The 21,890-nt window shown below is 44.6% G+C and overlaps 1 protein-coding gene across 11 annotated transcripts in view; it reads left to right on the forward strand.

Annotated features, from left to right (window-relative positions):
* Dnc (phosphodiesterase dunce) overlaps nt 1-21,890 on the forward strand; it is a 393,758-nt gene that overhangs the window by 161,824 nt on the left and 210,044 nt on the right. Inside the window, exon 1 of one of the 11 annotated variants that reach the window (XM_076444522.1) lies at nt 5,997-6,448. The exons of 8 other annotated variants lie outside the window; for them this stretch is intronic. The gene's annotated coding sequence lies outside the window, so the exon portion shown is untranslated. Of the gene's footprint in view, nt 1-5,996; nt 6,449-21,890 lie in introns of those variants that run through there. 2 more of the 11 variants (XM_076444516.1, XM_076444526.1) reach the window with 2 other exon arrangements.

Here is a 21,890-nt window from a genome sequence, read left to right on the forward strand (position 1 = left end):
TTATGTCACCGAGACCGGCCGAGGACCGACGCCTTTCGTCCGTTACAGCTCAATAGGATTAAATGTCTGCACCGTATTAATTGCATTACGCACACGCGGCATACGGTGTCAAGTCCGATACTTGCGTTCGCGTTCCCCACGGCAGCGAAATATCATTTTTACTTTCAACCAGCTGTACCCGCGACTTTGTCCACGTGCAATAACAAATCCAAAAGTTATAAGCAGAAACGTGCCTAAAGGAGAGCGAAAAAGTCGTCTGTGGTCACTAATGACGTCACAACTTTTGAACGAATGGACTTTTTCGAATGCGGTTTGCTCTGAAACCTTCTCGAAGAAACGCTGCGTCTTATGGCTCAAACCCCAGCTCTCTACGTTCAGTCAGCCTCAATTGATGAGAAACAGACAGACAGACGGACACGATTTTATTATATTAATAGAGAAGAGATAGAGATTGAAACATCCTGAGCGTTTTTAAATGTATTTTCATGTCTCATAATTAGACTGCGGATCTTTATGCAAAATAAAAATATTGTGCATCGATTGCGGGAACCAGTAGTGAAATAAAAATTAATTTCACCCCTTGACAGTCTTTTTACGGTGAGAACAACGTAACAATATATTCTTGGATTTTTCATATTCTTCACTGTTTTATATTTCTTCCAATTAATTTCTTCATAAACGCATAAAGATCCGCAGTCTACTCATAATCCTCCGATGTTTTCGGTACCGTGTCAGAATTCGAAGCGTCGACGACAGAGTTGCTTTTCAATTTCGTGAAATACGTTAAAGCTTGATTGCATCGTGTTTTGTGACGACACCGAAGCCACACGTCGCGTCGTTCACATTTGGTTGGCGGGTTTTCGAGAACCTGTTCCCGGTAGATAGTAGTGTAATTTATGCATTAGATAGCTCGAGAAATTTTCGGTCTTTTATCCCGGCCGGTCGAGAGCCACGGCAGTTACACGAAAGCAGATGGGCAAACTTAGTCCGGCCCCCGTTGAATGTGAATGCATTATCGTTAAAATGAATTTTAATTGCGTCGCCGCGGGCTAGAACCGTCGCGGTTCCGATTGCCATTAAGTAGAATTACACGGTAGGACGTTTCTCCTCTTGATTCACGTACTCCCGGCCAGAATGGATTCGTTCCTTCGGGATTCAGGGCGCAGGTACATTTCTACCAGCCGTTTCTCCTCCCCAACAATTTTTCTCGCGATTATTTTTCAAGGCATTTTCGAAATTCCCGTGATTCTGCCGCTACGGACCTTTCTACGGCAGCGTTTCAATTACCCGAACAAGAACAACGATTTTCCATTATACCTCGGTCGGACGTGCAGCAGAGAAGAGATCAGATAGAAATTTCCTCGATCAATCTTCGTCCACGTAACAGCTTAATCGTTTCCCACGATATCAGAAATCGTAATTCGCGAGTTAAATCGCACGGGCGATCCCTGATTCAAGTTCTCTCGGAAGGAAATTCAGGATATCGATCTATAAAAATTGGTAAAAATACCACGGCTATACGCAAACAAGTATGTAGAGTTTCGTAAATTTTATGTTATTCAATTTATGCTAGAAAAATTCCAACGGCCAGACAAGCCTGTGTTATATCGGTTTTCAAAATATGTTCCGAGAAGTTGACACTCTTCGCTACATAGTCGCCGGAGTTTTGACGATATCGATCTACAAAAATTCGTCGACATAGCTCAAATGTATTTAAACAAGCACGTATAGTTCCATTATCGCACGTTATTTAACAGGAAAACGTGACCGACCATGCCGGGGCTCTCTTATCTCAAAGCGAATGTTGTTAGGCGTGTAATTACTGAAGTTTTCACGACATCGTTATACAAAAATGTATGCGCATAACTCAACTATACGTAAACAGGCCTGTGAAGTTACTTAATGGAATGTCGTCCAGTTCGTTCGAAAAAAGTTCCGAAGCGCAGCGAGTCCAAGGGACAAGGCAGGAAAATATTTTGAAAACAGTGATTTTCACTAAAAATGGTAATGGTAGAAACTGCGCACGGCCGCGTGATATCGTTGCCTTCGTGGATTCCTGCGGCAGTGTCCAGGGCGTTGCAGTACGTGACCAAATATTGGAAGAAGATAAGCCGCATTCTATTTACGAGAAATATTCCCGTGGAGATTTTTACAATGGCGCCATATTGCCGCGTTGATGGACAGCAGAATGGCCGAAGGAAATCTCTCCCGGAATAAGGGGAGAAATCGCGGGAATATCCGGGAACGTTCGCTTCCGATTCGCGCGGCGAAGCATTCGAACCTTTCCTCGGAGCGAGAGCTCCCGGGGCTAGCAGCGGAAGTTTCGTCGCGAACTGAAAAAGTATCGGCCGGGAATTGAAATCTACTTACCCGACAAGCTTTTTTCCTCCCGGTGTTCCCGCGAGGCACACGGACTCGAACTGAATGGGCCAGGAGATTGTCGCATTGTGTCCCCGGACGCCATTGTTATCTCCTTTAATATAAATTTTCTTGCGACGTCGCGCGTCGCCGCGATCCAATTCGTGACAGTGTTCCTATCACCGGCGAACGTTTCGCTGAAAGATCGATTGGTCACGGCGCTCACTGTAACGAGCATAATTTAATTACGTCCGCCACACCGGCCCGACGAATAATCAGTATTCATAAGCGAGACCCGAAGACAATACGCGGGGCGTTACACCTGATTCAATGGGGTCGAAACATTGAGTTTTCTCGGCTGATTAATTTTTTCCCGTCGCTACAGCTACTGCAGAATACAATAGCGTTCGTTTTACCTCGATACAAGTACTAGAAGTGCCCCACTTAATTCTAAGATGTACGTCCCTGGTTCCAATGAATTTTTTCCTGATGCTATAAGATCTGCTGGATCGAATGACGTTGGTCCCATTTAAATCCGACCACTGGAAGTACTTCAAATATTTTTTCGTATGTTCACCTCTTTTTGTAGTAACGAAATATGTGAAATTACAAGTACTAGAAGTGCCCCACTTAATTCTAAGATGTACGTCCCTGGTTCCAATGAATTTTTTCCTGATGCTATAAGATCTGCTGGATCGAATGACGTTGGTCCCATTTAAATCCGACCACTGGAAGTACTTCAAATATTTTTCCGTATGTTCACCTCTTTTTGTAGTAACGAAATATATGAAATTATTCCGGTGGAACACCTTGTAAAGTCCCCTAACGTCCGCTTTGCATAATTTGTTTATACGTATTTAAATATCTTAGCGGCGACTCGCTTGATCTGTATGGAAATATATGCGACCCAGTGACGATAAAAACACACCGTTTCTTCGTTGTCTTTCGATATTTGCAACAGGCATGTTTACGAGAATTGTTACTTCGAATTTTCATGCATTGCTATATATATATCGTAGATTAATATTCTCGCCAGATGTGCAATTATAATATTTTAACTGCATATCATTTTCGGAATATGATGTTTCCGAAAGGTCGAACGCTGTCGTCATGTAATTCCTAGTATTTAAAATTAATATCACACGCAATTAAAATTTGACATTTATGTCGGCGTAAAAGCTTTCGTGTCTCGCATTTTTTCCCGAGAATATTATTTCTCCCGGCATCGTTTCCTAACTACGCACACACAACCTACTGTTACTTCGTTCCGATGATATATTTCTGTTGACGTAACAGCAGTGTAGTAGACGATAAATGTGTGATGCCAATTATTGGATCGTAAGGAATGCCTCGAGGCATTACACTCACGTGTTTTTCATTACGCGTTGATCTTGTCCTCGTTGAATGAAGACGAACACCGGGCACCATAAACGACGGTCCACACGCTGAAACATTACAACTATGCGAATGTCTTCATTTCTCACAGCGAACCGCTCGTGAAATCTTATGATTATTGTCGGGGAACGATCACGGGAAATGGCTTAATAATTCCTAACGTTTCCTGGACATTCTTGCTCGACCCGTTGAAAGATTACATGAAGTAAATTTAACTATATAAATTTAACAATGAAAATAACAATAAAATTCTGTTTTTTCATGGGAATTGACTGAACACGTGTTTTCATTCCAGTGCATATCACAATAAAAATTGCACGAAATATTATATAAACGAATGTAATATTGTTATTTATGTCATAGACATATAGAGATAGACTGCGCGGCCTGTACGAAGCGCTGAAGCCCACAATGGCGGCAAAAAACAAAAATAAAACATCAATAAATACATCAATTAGAAAGAGAGCGCTATGGACCCCGGCTAATGCTCTCTCTCTCACTCTTTGTACCGCGCGCCGCCATTGTGGGCTTCAACTCGCCCATAAGACGGCGCAGTCTATCTCTATATGTCTATGATTTATGTGGACGGTAGTGCATCAGCCAAGTTCTCGCACTATGTACCTCCTTTTTCACGAAACAACTTAGCCATTTTTTAGAGGCTTATAACTCGCCACTGAAGGCAGACGGAGAGATTGTTAAATGCTATCATGTCTCGATATTGGCAAAACATTAATCTTCCAACATTAGTAGGTTCCGAGATGTAGGATATGAAAAATCGCTAGATTTGTCACTGACTGACTGACTGACAGATCATCAAAACCTTTTGGGTACTTTCCATTGACCTACCAGCTTGAAATTTGGTGCATAGGTTCACCATAACAAACACTCAAAGGAATAATTATCAAAGTTTGAAATTTTACACCTTAAAGGGGTTGTATTGAAAAAAAAAACATGACGAAATAGATATGTAGGATAGAACATAGCAGCATTACATACATAAGTATACGTTTTATTAGCTTCGATGTCGCAACAAATACTGATGAAAATAACAATCGCTCTAACGTAAACAAAAGAAACTGCACCGAGCATCGTCTATAGCGGCGGGGGGCAAACGGATCCGAGCGTCGCACAGTGGGAACTTTCGACCAAACTCGATTCAAAATCAAAGAACTTTCGATAGAAATGAGGTGGAGCGATGAAATTTTCTTTAAATTAAAGCTGAAACTTGGCAGAATATGGGGAAAATAGGGACATTTTATGGTACGAACGTTTTTTAACCTTGAGAAAAATTCGTTAAACTTTCACAATTTCAAGAAAATGTGGTTTCTGCGTTACCACGCGCGGAAAATTTTTTTTTTAACATTGAAACAATCGGTGAGACGGGTCCCATTCCTGGACAATAGCTTTGGCCGACAACGTCTTTAACCGACAACGAATTTGATCCACAACGACTTGAGACACAGTATGATAATACATATGATAATACTGTATGATAATACATACTGTGGTTGTCTTAAGTTGTCGTAGATCAAATTCGTTGTCGCTCAAAATCGTTGTCGATGAAATTCGTTGTCGGTTAAAGGTGTTGTCGGTCAAATCTGGAGTCCGTGAAATGTTGTCGGTGAAAACCGTGTCGGAGAAATCTGTGTCGGTGATTTCCATGGGACCCCGGTGAGACAGCTCGAGTTTCATTCACGAAAACAGAGAGGAACGTAGAGCACTCGCGATCCATGGCGTCCGTGGGAGTCTTCTCGCGTAGCGTCGGGTCGGTCCGCATGGTTAAGGGTTGAAGGTACCCGGTTGGCGCGGCTGGTGATCGGCCCCCCGTCGCGTTAGGCCTCGTGTGTTTCCGTGGCCGGTCGGCGTGGTTCGTGGCGACCCGTTGCGAGCCAGCAGCGCCGCAGCGCGGGTAGTTTCGGTGGTTGCTCGGCGGGCTGGTGGACCTCGTTGGTCGTCGATCGTGTCCGTCGCGCGGTGCTGGCTGGTCCTCGCCGGTGCGGTGGCCGAACAGCTCAGCACCACCTCAGCCAGAGGAAAACGCACGCGCCCCGAAGGACGTGTGCTTCTCGTTTCATTCATCCTGTGGCGGCCGTTGGCGCTTCTCGCGGCGTTCTGCCGTGAAATCGGCGACGGCGGCGGGCTGCTCGTTCATTCGTCGATCTTCCCTTTCCCTCTCTCACTATCATTCTCGCGCTCGCTCTCTCTCTCTCTACTCTCGCGGGAGCGGGGTCTGGCCGCGAGGACGGTCTAGCTAGTCAGTCGTGTACAGCGCCGGCTGATGCACGCGTCGTACGATATCCAACCTCGGCTTTCTCTGCGCGCCGATCCGAGGAACAGGATAGCCGAAAAACCGTCCCGGAAGTGATATGCCCGCCACCCGGAAGTGAGACCATGCTCCGTGTACCGGGTACCGCTCGATACCCTCGTATCCCGGCAGCTACCCTCCGGCTGCCAGACACGTTCGTCTCACCCTCGATCCCTCTGCTTTCTTTCCTCGCGAATCGCGTGTGAGACCCCGTCACTGTGTGTACCCGCGCCTCTCTCTCTCTCTCTCTCTCTCTCTCTCTCTTTGTGTGTGTCTGTGTGTGTGAACTGCTGCAACCACTCGCAGCCGCCAGCCCTTTACCGAAGCCCGCCAGGCCCCCGATGCTCCCGTCCCCGTCTAATTAGCGACGAAGCAACCAGACCGGATCAGGTGAGTGCGAAAATTACGTCCTACACGGATAACGACGTCGCGCGCGTCAGACACTTCGCTTTCGACCAGAACCCGAGCCTGGATGCTGCGAGATCATTAAAACGATCAACGGTTTACCGACGGCACATCGAGATAACGAGACACTGTCCGACTGTACACTTGTCCGTCGACACACTTTCTCATTCCACAACTTTGACATTTTCTCCCTGTGAATCTAGGAAACGTATCGGTGCGGGACCTTCGTGTGTGCTTCGACATGTATTCGGAGAGTGTTCAGGAATTTTTTTGTAACGATACAGTCGAAATTCAGGTAGCTGTGAACGATTCTGCGAAAACGTCGAGATAGCGTTAGATACCCATGCCTGACTCGATATCTCTCGAGATATTGGACCGATCGAGTTCGAATTGTGTGTGCCTACCTTCAGCACACTTGTCGCGACAGCTGCTGGCAGTTTTAAGTCAACAATGTCGCTGTCTCTAATTTTGTAGCGAAACATTCCGAGTTTCAGTGAACAATTCGTATTTTGCGCTGGAGATGTTGGAATCTCGTTAATTTTTCATTGTTCTCGGTAAAAAAAATACTGGTTGTTGCGAAATGTATGCTGAATGTCCGTGCCAAATTTGAAGTCGATCGGTCGGGTAGATCCTGAGATATCATGGCCGCTAATTTGCAAAACGAAGTTTCTAGAAAAACACTGCTTCTGGTGCTAAATACGCAGAACACGTTGCATGTTCGGCCATTTTACGAACGTAGACATACGGTTGCCGGTTGGAGAGTTTTATTTTCTAAAAGAAAATTTTTGAAAATGTACAACTTTTCGGATTTCAAGACTGGAGTACCTTTTGGTTGAGTCTATTTCACGTAGCGGGGTAAACCAGTCGATTTTTCAGGATTTGGTATCGATTTCAAACTTTGAGGAGTTATATTCATCGATATTTGCGGGCTGCGTGAACATTTTTGTGTAATCGAAGCCGTGACGACTTTGACAGCGCTCGTCGAGTCAATTTTTTCGTGCGCGTGGCAAGTGAAGTATACATTTTGTTTCCTGAACCAAAATTGGCGAAACGATTGTTCGCTTTTTGAATGGGATTATTTTCTGAAAAAAAAATCCGAAACAACGAACCTCCAGTCGCCGACGTGTTAATTAAGAAATCGTTCGAACACTGGTAAAGAATTGCGAACGATCGTGCGAAGTGTCTGGCGCGGCTACTAGTCGTAAAAATAATCTCGCTGGCATTGTTATGTATACAAAAGCGACTAGGTTGGAAAACAATCGAAGAGTATCAGTGCTACGTGACACATGGAACAGTTAGGTTTCAACCATAATTCGCAGGTAGTCTTTGGCGAAGGATGAACGATGGTTTACGTCAGAGCGTGCCTTTTTTTACGAGGCTCGACGAAAACGAATTGAATAATGGAAACGTGTGTACCGTCTTGAGAAGATGACCGTCTCTCTCTCGCTTTATCTCGTATCGATCTCCATTCTCTATCTCTCTCTCTTTCTCTTCCACTCTTGCTCGCACTCTTAGTGCTTGGTGTGCAGAATAACCCGGCGAAGCGAACTCTGTTCACCAGAAAATGGAAGTAATTAATTATTAACCCCGTTCCTGCGGTTATTATTGCACCAGCCAGCGAAGTATTCTTGTTGTGGTCTCGCGAAAACTTTTCGTCGGATTGCTCGCAGTTACACGGCTTATCGCGGAAGTCTCGTCGCCGAGCGTTATCCGGACTTCCGGTTCCACAGGTTGATTTATGAGAACCAGTCTTGCCCCATAAACAAACGCCATGAGGCCTCGAAATATTCTCGTATTAATTTTGAAAAAATTCTATCACGTCCATACTAGTTAGCGTAATTTCTATGGAGAGAGAGCTTCTCGAAATATTTTGATATTAATCATTTAAAAATTGTATCACGTCCATACTAGTTAGCGTAATTTCTATGGAGAGAGAGCTTCTCGAAATATTTTGATATTAATCATTTAAAAATTGTATCACGTCCATATAATTTGGTGTAATTTGTATGGAGAGCTTCTCGCAATATTTTAATATTCATTTTTGCAAAGATTCCGCCACGTCCATGCGATTTTGAGTAATTTGTACATATACAGAGATTAGTAATAGTAATTTATTCCTCGGGGTCTGGGCCTTTATGCTAATGACAGATCGTGCGTACAGCAGCCAATTAACGAGTGATTGGATGATTACTAGACTGCAGGTGTTTATGCATTTATAATAATAGTAATATCGACGGTTTTAGCCGGCACGTGAAGCGCTGTAATGATACATTGAAAAACGGATTTAAATACAATGGTGAATGAAGTGATAATATCTTCGCGTGAGAATTTTATATAGAATTGTTATGTTATGTTTAATATGCCGAGTATGTGTATCCAGAAAATACAGATCGCGTTTAATTACGGTAGTGGAGGACTGTGAAACATGAATTTCAAGAGTACATATACGTACAGCCTGTAGCAATTCGCTCAACATAGTGCGCGCTTTGTTTAGATTATCAGGAACTTTAAACACTGATCAAAGCGCGATGAAATTTATTCCAATTACCCATAGTGCGGCGCTGGGAATTCAATTTTCGAATAGTGGAACGAAAAATGAGACGAACAGTGATTCGTGCAAAAGTCTACCGTAGTTCGACAGAAATTTGATTGACTCGTAGCAAAGCCGTGTCTGACCGCCGAGGGGGCAATCTACTACGGACCAAAAATAAAAATTTCTCTGGTAATTTCAGTCCAGTATTTCTGCGGCGCGGTTTCGTTTTATTTGCTGAAAAAATTTTAACAAGCGTACGTCCGCACGGGTTTCAATGAACTCGCGTCGCGCTGCGAAAATAGACGGTTCTTCGTGCGGTGGGAAGCGAGACTCGGCGGCCGTGTCGGGCCTTACAACGGGACACCATGCACTCGTCCTTGAACGTTTACGTTTTCCGCATTACTCGGGCCGCGCGCGTGTGCCCGTACGAAACACGCTCCGCGGGGCCAGTCACCGGTTCGAAACGGTCCCGTGGATCACCGGAAATCACGCTGCCACTCGCTCGTGTGCCCACCGAGTCGCTAGCTCTCCACTTGCGTAACTCCTTGGGGTAGATGAAGAATCGAACTAAATTAGAAAAACGTGAGTTCGCGACTCGAGTTAGCTCTCGGTCCGTTATGCAACTCTTACGTTCCTTCCTCGAGTATCTACTTTGCTACATGTTGTGTGTTACGTCCACAATGTTGGCATACACGCGTGGATTCTTGCGAGACGTAACTCGCAGGTGAAGTAGACGGGAGACCCAAAGTGAGACTAATTCGGATCAGACTGCAATTCATATGTCACAGGGATTTGTCGAATTTTAAGAAATGTATTTGTCGTAGCGCGAACATCTCGACGCGACCCGTGCGCTTCGGCGTTTTCTCGTTTCATCGTCGCGTGTCGGGCTGCTGAGCGATCCGACCGATTGAATCTGCGGAGACGCTGATCTCGATCGTTCGAGCGCTAAACAAAATCTGCCACAAACAATGTCCCCACTCTGCAGAGTCACTCCGTCCACGTGCACGCATTGCAAAGGAGCCGATTCTGATTGTCGCGTCGCTCAAACGTCTCGGCTGTGTTACAATATAAATATGTAGCCGCCCTAATTAGGGTATAGCCGGATAAGATAGTCAAAAATGCCCTTGAACCGAATTTTCGAAAAACGTCGAAAAAATCGGTGTTTATTTTTTTTTTAACAACGGCGCACCAAACCAAAAAATCTGAAAAAATTCACGAACAATACTTATAACAATATACCGCTACTGTAAAAATATAAATGTTGTCACTCTAGAACTTCCATGTGAAATCTGCATTTTTTCGATTTTTTTGAGGTTTTTGATTTTTTTACAAGCAGGATTTTCACTTTAAAAATCTGAAACCAATTGCAAAGTATGTATTTGGGTTCTTGGCATGTGTCGGATTTTTCTTAGAATTTCTAAACGTCATTAACTAGGGAAAATAGGCCAAAAACTGATTTTTCGATTTTACCCCATAACTCCCGATCAAGATACAGGGTTGAAATTATGCACAGTATGTTTTTTCTTGGTGCCCTATCGAATGGCACATCGTCGATAAAATTCGGTTCTATACCCTTTGTAGCTTATGCTAAAACGGGCTGAAATCTACGACATATTTATCAAAGCCACCGCACGGTGACTAAAAGACTTTCTCGCCGCTCGCTCCGATTCCATCGGAGCCAGGAGCGTCACGGTCGGGCGTGGAATCAGAAAATCAATTTCAATTACAGAGAGTGGAGAATCAAACAATTCTTAACTATCGCCAAACATCATTAAGAGACTATTACCGGGCAGTAGACCGATAAAAGGAATCGCGCGTCGCTATATCTTCCAGCACGCCGCGTGCTGATGGATCGCACGAAGCCAGGATCGATGCGGCCCGTGATCCGGTCGATCATTAAGCCAACCTTCGACACCGCCGGAAAGTATTCCCAAACGACCGCCGGTTTAACTGATTCGACACTCGGCCGTGATTTAAGGGGTCGAGCATTTTTCTCGACAAACTGTTCGAAGTGTTTTCCCTCACCCCTAGTCGATCGGTTGTTTGCCGGGCCGATCGAAACTGTCTGTCAACGGGCTGCGTGCCTTCCGTGAACCCAGCCTCCGAGACAAATCTCGACGTCCGTCGAGACAGATCGCTCGGCGGACCTCCTTTCTCCAAGATGTCGCTGCCCGATGCTCCCCGGGTAATCGCGCGACAACGCCGAGACCTGTCTTCCCATCTTTCACCCACCAAGACCGAGCTGCGGCGACATTTACCGCTCGAACGATATTCCAGGTCAGACCTAGGAAAAACTCTTCAGCCCCCCCCCTCACGCGTTTCCCTGAAGAATGCGCTCCGACATGCGTCCCCGGAATCGTGTATCCTGACCACAAAAATTGGCAAAGTTGCGGCTATTCGTAGTTCTAGGAAACACGCCCTTCACTTTGCCACAGTTTTGCTAAAATAACGCAGCCGTTTTCAAAATTTTTCATCTTTCTCTTTGAAAATTTTACCATTCCCAGCGAAGGGTGGGTAGGTCCCGAGATAATACAATTGTAATATTCCCATTTCCATTTTTCCATGGATCTACATTAAAAAATGTTGTTGCCCCCTCGTCGAAAAATTCGCGCAGTCTGTTAGAGCAGTTTCGCGATTTAATTAATTGCGCTCCGGAATATCTTGTTAACGTGCAGACAGGAGCTCGCAAATTGCGTCAGAACTTCTAAATCCATGTGAAGACGGTGTTCTCCTACTGGCGTCGCGTGTGTAAGGTCGTCTCCGTGTTTTTGACAGCGCTGTACCTTAGTTACGGGTGTTCTGATGCGTCGCCCGGGGATTTCCATGTCAAAGGAAGTCGCTCTGTGAACTTTCCATCAGACAACTTTTCACCCATTGTTGACGTTCGCGGCCTCTATGCGCGTCTAATGCGGGGTCGTGTTGCTGCCGCGGGGTTTCGGTTGCTTTAAGGAGTCTCGGGACTTCCGAAGCGGAACGTTTCCGTAAATCCCGCAGAAAATTACTCGAGAAAAATTCCTTTCTCTCAGACAGCCACTTCGCGATTGTTTTTTACGTTGGTACTGACAAAGATATTGAAGTGCGACGTTAGTACAGTATTTTCTCGTTCGTTGCGAAACTGCCGGGGGTTTGAGTTCGCAACGAGCGAATACTGAACTGTTTTGTGATTTATGACTGCGTCCAGATACACGCCGAGCGCGCCGAGCGAGACTTCAATAGGGAGCCGAACATAGAGAAGGACAGAATGAAATACGGATCGGGTGACCGAAGCGTGTCGCCGTCGCCGGCACAATTTAAAGGCCCGTGAGTTCTTACAATGTAGTAATGGCAGTGATGGAATTGTTCATTTTCTATTAGGCTTTTATGGGACTTTCACTAACACATTTCTGGCATTTTTCTGATTAAAATGATACCAAACACGATATAATTTGGCCAATATTAAGTGATTTAATCGACGATGAAAGTTTCGAACGCAACGAAGAAGAGCGTATAGGAAAGAAAGAGACGCGCGGACAGTCGTCGCCGCCGTGCGGAGCGACTCGACCGACTCGGCGTTGACAGGCAGTGGAGTGGGTAGGCACGTCGCAACGAGCGAATACTACATTATTCGCAACGAACGAGAAAATACTGTATTCGCGTGAACGTGTATCTCGATAATGTCCATGAATTTTTAGGCGAGGATACAAACAGGATTGAGATAGGTGCGGCGAATTCAGTGGAGAAGTCGAAGAAGGAAAGAATACGAATGGCTGCCTCGGTGTCTCCGGAGATACCTGGTCGATTGAGTTCAAACTTTGCGTGTACCTTCGGTACACTTGTCCCATCAACTGGTAGAAGTTCTGAGTTAACACAATCGTTGTTTCCCATTTTACAGAACGTATTTTACGAACGTGTGTACCAAATTTTAGGTCAATCGGTCGGGTAGAACGTTCGAAGAACGTCAAGTCCAGAGAACATACGTTTTCACAGACCGGTCGCGGAGAATTTTTTTCAACGACATGAATAATGGTATCGATCTAACATTTAGAGGAGTCATTTATCGACGTTCGAGGATAACGTACCAATTTTTCCACGTCGAAACAAGCAGCAGAAGTAGTTACAATTCCGACGAACCGCAATCGTACTGTCAAAACTCCGATCTATGTTTGCCGGTGTTTGAGGGCGTTTGTCGGCGATCGTTTGCTCTGACAATCGCGTTATCGGCTCTCGGCCGAACGTTCAGCCGAACACGTATCAGTCAGAACTTTCTGCCGTTGCGTATTATGTTTTCAATCGATTCTACCGTCCCCCTGGCCTTGAACTATGGACTTTAAGTTCGCGTCGGCTCTGTATCGGTCGGCAAACTTCTCCGCGCGACAAAGTAGATATTTTTACGGTGTGCCCTCCGCCGCGAGCGCGTCCGAGCACTGTGCATCGAAAATCCCAACGTTGTTCCACCGCGGCGAAAGTCCGTGGCCTCTTTGATGCTCGCGGACCTGACCCCTCCCTGTCGCAAATGTTTTTTTCCGGATAGACGGACGTTTATTGGCATGTATCGACGTGGCACCGACAGCGGGACAGTTCTATTAGCTGATGTCACAGAAGCCGCCTTTGAGATTCCCACGCTTTTTCAGTTCAACAATTCTCTCCGTCTATCCGTCGCGAACATATCCCGCCCCGGCCACTTCGACAGAATTTTTACGCGGTGCTCAGTCATCCTTGTTCGATCGTCCTTGCCCTCTTCGCTCGGGAACAGTCGTGTCGCTCTTTGTTCAAGCGGGCCTCCCTCTCTTCTGATAGGGAATCGAATAAATATTTACTTTGGGCGATGGGGAACCACTTTCTCTCGAGCTTATCCGAGACGGGGCTTCGTTAGATCGCGGTTAGGTCTTGCCAAGGATTTCGATAGATCTAGGCCAGGACCTAGCTGAATCCTGGCAGGTGTCGGCTAGGCCGATTGGCTTCAAATTTTTTGTGTACCTGCAGTGCACCTTCCCCCAGAGAACGAGACAGGAATTTTCCGAAAATAATTGCTTTCGAAAATGTCACAGCGTTTCGCGTGATAGTGGAGCGGCACTGCAGGAAAAATGTTATACAATTAACACCGAAGGATTGTTAACGTAGCGAGGCTGGGGGTGCAAGGACGTGCTGAAAGTCAACATCACGTAGCGGATTCGCGTTTACCTGTTAGTACGAGAGAGATAGAGAGAGAGTGCTGCGATCTATCAAAGACTTATTAACAATTCAGCGTAACACTTGCACAGCTCTCTCTCCGCGAGTCAGCCTTGGATCTTCTGTCTTCGAGACTATAATGCATTTTCCGCTGTGTGCGCGCCGCGCCGGGGCGTCGTTAACTATTCATCCGTTCCCTTCCAGAAGACCCATAAAAGTTGCGCCCGTGTTCATCTCTCCTAAATTCTAGCGAATCGAGTTAGGGTGCGCGGTGTCCTCTCGTCTTGTTTCGTCGTCCGTCACGTGTTCCCTTTAATTCGGGCGAAGAGGAAAAAAAAAGAGAACGAACAGAGAATAAAGGGCGTCCTTCGAGGGCCTGGAAGCCTTAAAGCTGGCGTATCGTGTATCCGTTTGATCGATAAGTAAGTGGCGGGAGAGACATAACTTCTCCGCCGACACAATAGGCATATCACGGTTCGACACAGCACGGGACATCGGTAACGCGATTCGTCAGACTATGGATTCGCTCGTGCGAATAATAACAGATATTTGTTGTATCGAATACGACAAGATTGCTTTCCAGATTTAAACATTTCCAAAGCCCTCCCGCGTCGCATGAACAATGTCGAATGCGGCGACACGCAAATCAGCCGATGTAACCGTAACCCGATTCCGGTTCAATTCGCCGGCGACGTATTCGAGACCGCATCCACGCTAACGTAATCTAAGTCGAGCGAAAATTATGCTAAAACTGCCCGTGGACCTCCCGCGAACATGGGTGGATATGGTCTCGGAATAGTAATGCATAATTTCCAACGTACCACGTCGCTTGGATCACTCGGTGTGAAATTGCTGGTGCGGACATGATACAAACCGAAATTGGCGCCAATCCTCGCGAGACATAATTCGACTTTAGTGGACCTCGCTTAAAATATAACTCAGACCTCATTGGAGCTATCCTGGAGAAGTGGAAGTGCCAGTGGCTAGGGATGGGATCAAGTACCTCGCAAACAGGTTCGAACCTTGATGTATAAGTAAAGGAGGGATTCTTATCGATCGTAAATTGTTTGAATAAACTTGGAATAATGTTTTCGGCGCAACGGTTCGATCAAATTCTACATTATACATATGGCTATGTTGTAGGAAATTTAAACGTTTCGATTCGGATGTGAATCCGTTAACGTCCTAAGACCACGTTTTGCTATAGAATTGTATTCTATTAGAGGAAAAGAAAGGTGTTTCGTCCTAGACCCGCTAGAGGACTCATCAGTAAGGCTATCTAGCGGGCCCTGCCTTAGACACGAGTGTCAGAAGACTTTTTGAGGAAAGTTATTAATATACTAATTGGTGACAGTTCAGTAACTTGCGAGAAAGTTGTTCGAGAAAGTTTAAATTTCCTACAACGTAGCTATATACATCTGATTTTGATTACTTTCAACATCGAAGTACTTACAAGTGTCTCTTCGAAGCTTGTAAGTACTCGTCCAAGGTTCGATAATTACTTGTATACAATGAATACTTTTCAAGTATAATCATCGAAACTTTTATTGCTTTTAAGTAGTAATCGAAACACATGGAATGAAATTTGGTTATTGAACTTGACTCGGATTCGTGAGTACATATTGAACTTGATCCCATCCCTACCAGTGACACATCCAAATATTGTGGAGCAATTTCGAACCGCGAATGACTCTACGAGCCAAGGTACGAATGTTGACGCCTCGACTCTCCTCGCCACAGCTATGTAACTCGTCAAAGTTCGCTGAACGTTATTATTACCCGCGTTGGATCTTGCGAACCATTCGTGGTATTTGCCGTCCAAGTGTGTAGTGCGTCGCTTTGTCCCGAGTTCTCTCGCTGGTTGAAATGTAATCGTTTCCGAAGTTGAGTCGCCGAATAAGAACCCTGTGCAGCGACTTCGTACGTCGGCGAATAATAGTTCGAGGCTCGAATTTGCATGTCAAAATCGTCGTTGAACGGCGCCGTGCAACTAGAGAGCTTCATGACGCTTAAGGAATGTTGTTACTGAATTGGGCCCGAGACCTCGGGATACATCCTGGACTATCTGCTATCTCAATGGGGGAGTCTTTGTCTCTCGTTCTTTTGAAGTTTACCGCCATTGCCACAGCTATGCTGCCGGGATGTCGAGGACTTAGCGTTCATTATGAACATCGCCGAGCAATTTTGGTACTGCTCTGCGGCGTTATTAAAGCAATTTTCGAGTTCGAAATGTACTCCTGCACTCTTCGTAGACTGCTAAAATCGGGCGACGCTGTAATCATAATCAGTAGACTGCGGATCTTTGTGCATTTATGAAGAAATTAGTTAGGTGAAGCATAAAACAGTAATACATTAGTTAGTCTAAATTCCATCAGCTTCAAAATCAGAACAAATCCTTTCATTCTCGAAATTAAAAAGAAGTATGCGAAATTCTGTCAGGACAACTCACATTCCATAAAATTTTTCTGGAAATGAATTGTATGGAAATGAAGATGCGGACTCCCTTGCAAAAGCTGCCACATCTTCTAACTGGGCGGACATTTCTCAAGTTCCTTTCACCGATTTTACTTGCCACCTCAGACTAAAAGGCATTCTCAACACTCGATCCTCAATTAATGAGCAAGACACCATCAAGGGTGTACATTATTTCTAAAAGTTCTACAACCCAAATGAAACTCTCTGGTTTGCTCAAAATTTTGATGACTACGTTAAAAGGGGTTTTATATTCACAGTAAACCGTATCAGGGCCAATCATTATAATCTCGCTGCCTCTCTGTATCGAGTAAATATTGTTAGTGACCCTAGTTGTAAGTGTAATTATAGCTCCGAGGACTTAGATCATGTTCTATGGCAGTGTCGTCGTTATGATTCCCAAAGAATTAAATTGGTAAACAAGTTGCGGAAAATTAAGTTTTTTCTATCATTAAAAGTGGACATTTTCTTTGCTAAACCTAATGTTAAAGCCTGCGAATATATCTTCCAGTTTTTAAACGACTGCAATTTACATCTCTGGCGATTATTAAGTCTGTCATTGTACACTAACTGTAAGCCTACTGTATAATTTTTAAAGCTGAAATAAACCTATAATTTCAGTGGTTCAATAAAAAAAAGTAATTAACATTACAAAATTTCAAGAATATTGTAATGTTGTTTTTAACGTAACAAAGTCGTTAAGGGACTTTAAAAATCAATTTTTACTTTATTCCTGCTTCTCTCGCAATCAATGCGAGTGTCTAACATGTTGTATGAAAAATATCGAAATAATTGAACCGCAACTCGAAATTAGCAAATGAATGGCTCGTTATTGTTCATAATTATGGTGGTTGGCTGGTTCGAGGCTCTCGTGTAAATAGTGTAAGTACTTTCCAGGGCAAGACTGATTGGCCGCGGTTCAAATCGAACGATCCAGTTCACGGACGAGGAACGGGATTCCGCGTAGAAGTACGAGCGTGCGCGCGGATTATCTGATCCTTTTTCGCAGGCTGGACATAAATGAGTAAATGCATACGTGATCGCAACGCGATACTGCAACAGGCTATAAATTCGCCGCGAACCGGTTTTAAGCCGCTGCCGGCGCGGCCCTGATTACTTTGGGCTACTGTTTCCCTCCACAAATCCGCATTATACATTTGCCATTTCGATTTGATACTTTTCACGCGTATGGAGGGCTACGAATTATCCGCTGAACGAAAAGGAATCTCGTTTTATCACAGGGAACAATAATTGAGTACCGTGATAAATAATCTTCCGACTCCGTCACTTCACTTGCCAGTTTAATTTATAGGTCACGAACATTTTTAAAAGAAAATACAAACAGTAGTAAAATCGTGCTTCAGCACAGTTATGATTATAAGAAAGGGAACCACGTTTTACTGCTGATTGCCGTTCGATAGCTTAGCCACCGGGAAAGTTCTATCCAAAGTTTCGCAAGCCCCCCTACCTTGATCGAGAGGGCAGCCACAGCGAGAAAATGGATTATCGGTTTTCGGTTGATTTTTTCCGTTTAATTGTCCGCAAAAATTCTGGAAAAATCTGACGCGTAGCAGCTGTCCAGATACAAATCATGGAATATTTTCAAATTTTTTCGTCGAAAATCCCGGTTGCTACAAATCAAAAAGGAGAATGTGAAAAAACGCAATTTTCTATATAAAGTTCGGACGTTGCTGCGTCATTTATACTTTTACCGTGACTACACATTGTTGTAACCGGCGCTTCGGAATATTTTCAGATTTTCTGATAAAGTGGTTCGCGATTTAAAGAAAAACGTACAAATAAAAAAAGAAAAATACCTGTTCGACGGCACACGCGCAAAACAGTAATTTATTTGTCGAACGCGCGCGAAATTTGCATAAATATTTGCACCGTAATTGTCAGATAGACGCGCGGAAGCATAAATTACGTGGAAATCATTGCAAACACAACATACAATGAAGGGAAAAATGATTAAAATTATTTGAACAGCCAATCGATCATACGCGAAACGCATTCCGCCGCAATGAGGTGTAGCGAGCGATAAAGCAGCTATTACACCGAACATGGTCTTCGAAAATTGGCCGTTGCTATGCCGCACACGTGAAGGAATAATTGCTCTGGCGATAATAATAAACGGCCGCTCGTAAACATTCTTACAATTGAATATGTTAAATTAGTTCGGGCAATAGCTGGAGTAACGGCATTCAATTGTCACGAATTTTGATTGGATCGGTTCGTAATGGGTTATCCGGGGGCCGAATAGACGTTTTGTTGCTGCTTGTATTAATTGTCAATTAATTTGTGGTACTTTGCGGTGTATCCTTTACGAGATAGGAGCCGAATTAATTTTCATGCTGCGCCGGAAGGCTATCAGCTGTCGCGGCTGACTGGCTTATCAGCTGTTCGTCGATATCCAGACCGGTTTCCTGTTTCATTCTTCGAATCTCCTCGCAGAAAAAGAGCCTCGACTCGCTGCGGAAATATTCCTTTCGGCTGGTCGCCGGACGTTTTATTTTCTTTGAAGAAGTTCGCCCCGTTGGGGACGACGCTTTATGCTGTCATTGTGTCCCAGCCACGTGAGCAACGCACCTTGAATTCCAACGAAAGGAAACGTACAAGATCGGGCTCGATAATCGATTATCGTGTCGTCCGTGACGGCGGACGGTCGTTAACACCTGTCTCCGGACACTTTTCTGCATAAACATTCCTGCGAACCCATTCGACACACCATTTTTTTATTATTTTTCTCCTCTGCTACCTCTCAGATTCCAATTACATTTTGATCCGACAGTGTTTCGCTTCTGAAGTTTTGTTCTTTCTCTTCTTTGATCTTTCCATTATCTCTGTTCTACAATCTTTTTACTTTTATGATCTTTATCATTTTTATTCCGTCATTTTCTGCTCCGAAGTCACATGGTTTTTGTTCTGTGATCATTCAATTTAGAATTTCCATTATTTTTATTCCGCCATCCTGCAATCTACAATTTTTATTCCGCGAACTTTTAACGCTTCAATTTTTATTATTTTTATCCTGGCGTCTTTATAGTCTTCACTGCGCATTACTATTTTTATTCTCTTTCCATGCTCCATTTTTCTGCTCCGGCCTTTTAATGTTCCAATTTTTCCATTTTCATTCCACTACCTTTCAATTTCAAATAGTCTTACTGTTTTCATTCCGGCGTAAAAATGTTTCTTCGTTTCCTCCGACGAAAGTGCGTAACATTGAGAAGGTTTTCGGCTTCGCAATTTGCGGACTAATTTGCAAATAGACGGTAGTTTGTAGCCGGCGATTATCATGCTGCGAGCATGTGAATTAACCGGATCCACGACAGTCGATCAATCGAGTAATTATTGTATCCTGTTTCTGGAGAATCGCGGCTATCCATCGCGCAATTTGTTTTGCTTCGAGCGTGATCGAACGTTAATCGATGCAAACCGGTTGGCAAAAACGTCGCCTATAACAGCTCATACGTATCGGGCGTTACAGATACAAATTACCTAGGATCACTTCGCATTAAACTCGTAATTGGGGTCAGTGGAAAAAAAAGATCTCGTAGCTGGCGAGCGCAGTGATTAAACTGGTGGCTTAAAGATCATGTCGTTAGGCAAGGAAGGATTTTTTTGCTGGCTTGTTGATTCTATTGACGGACCCCTCTCTTTTAAAGGATTCGACGAAAATATTCGTTGTCGAAAAGAGAAGGGCACGGTTCAGTGTGCAGAGAAATCAACCGGCTTATCGGCGGCACAGACTTTCCTGGGTGGATCGAATGATCCTAAGTAATTGGAAGCCTCGTGCAATAAGATTAAAAGGTCTTCGATTCGAAAGCATTTTGATTGCTCGGGGCAAAGGTCGCCGAATAGCGGGATCAAATATCTTCAGTACTTTTGGAGCTGTTCCAGCCATTACCCTGACGAATACAGTATGCTTCATCGCAATGGTTATCTCTCCTGGCAACGTTCGAGGGGGCCTTTGTTGCTCGCCAGCAAGATCCCCCACACAGAAAACTAAGGATCTCGAAAATTAAAAGATTCCTGCCATCGCAAAAATTTGCGGACTGTTCTGTGACATTTATCCTAGGCACACACCGTATATTTGAAACGTAGTTATTAGACTGCGGATCTTTATGCAAAATAAGAAATGTTTGCATTGATTGCAAGACACAGGAGCCAAAGAACAGATTCATTCTTCTTTTAATTATCTTATTACGGTGAAACTAATACACTGGTGGCCTTAAATCTTTTCAATACCTCCACTGTTTTAAATTGTACGTACCCATTTTTGTCATAAATGCATAAAATCCGCAGTCTAGTAATTATTTATGGAAAGACAATGTCTTAAGGTCTTCAAGCAGAAATTATGAACTGAATGGTGTTTGTACTTGTTCGTTTCGGCTCGTGGTCAACAGTTCTACATACCATGAACCGATGCGAAGCGTGTAATTCGACATTTTCATTAAAAAGCACGGATTGCAAACATCACGACGGAGAACAGCTTCCCCGGAAGCAAAGAGTCTCTTCAGGAGTCGAACTTGTCGAAGTGCACTTCCGAACCGTTTCGCAGGAGTTCCTCGAGGAGATTACTGGGAAAAGGCACGGGATTCAGCGATAGTCACGGCGAGTCCTCCCAACGCGGGTAAAAAAGGGGAGTCCATTGTGGTCCGGTCTCTCGGGACACTCGTCCGAACCGGTGTGTCTCCGAAGGAATCCTCGAGGATTCGGGTCAGCAGTGCAGTCGACAGTGGTTGAGAAATGGAGAGACTCATTCCGACTGGTTGGACGCCGTGATCGTCTCGTGAAAAACCGATGCAATCGATACCCCGGTGTGTGCTGGCTCTGGGACTGACATGACGTGCCGAACTGGCGGCCGCGGATGCCGGGAGATTTCGGTTTCGAATCGGGATTCCCCAATAATTAGGATGCTAGGGATTCCAATTCTGTCGCCGGGGATGATTGCGATTCATGCACGACGGAGAACACGTTCCGATGCACCCACCAATCCTCCGGGGGGGAGGAGTCAGTTATTTTTAACGCGAGAGAAATCCGCGTGTGCATGCATTCCCCGAGATTATCACGTTCCTGTTTCACACTGGGATTCACAGGCACTTCGGGTATGTTCGATTAACGGAAAATAATTCGTGTGTAGGAGGACGTAAATAGACATAATGTGGGACTCGGTTAGGTCAGTTTTCGAACATTGGTTAGGTCCAAGTTAGGTCCGATCGTTAATTTGGGTGTTTGTGGAGACGGGTAGGCACTTGAAAACTCTTTGAAGCG

Source organism: Lasioglossum baleicum, chromosome 20, assembly GCF_051020765.1.
Source record: "Lasioglossum baleicum chromosome 20, iyLasBale1, whole genome shotgun sequence".
Taxonomy (NCBI): Eukaryota; Metazoa; Arthropoda; class Insecta; order Hymenoptera; family Halictidae; genus Lasioglossum; species Lasioglossum baleicum.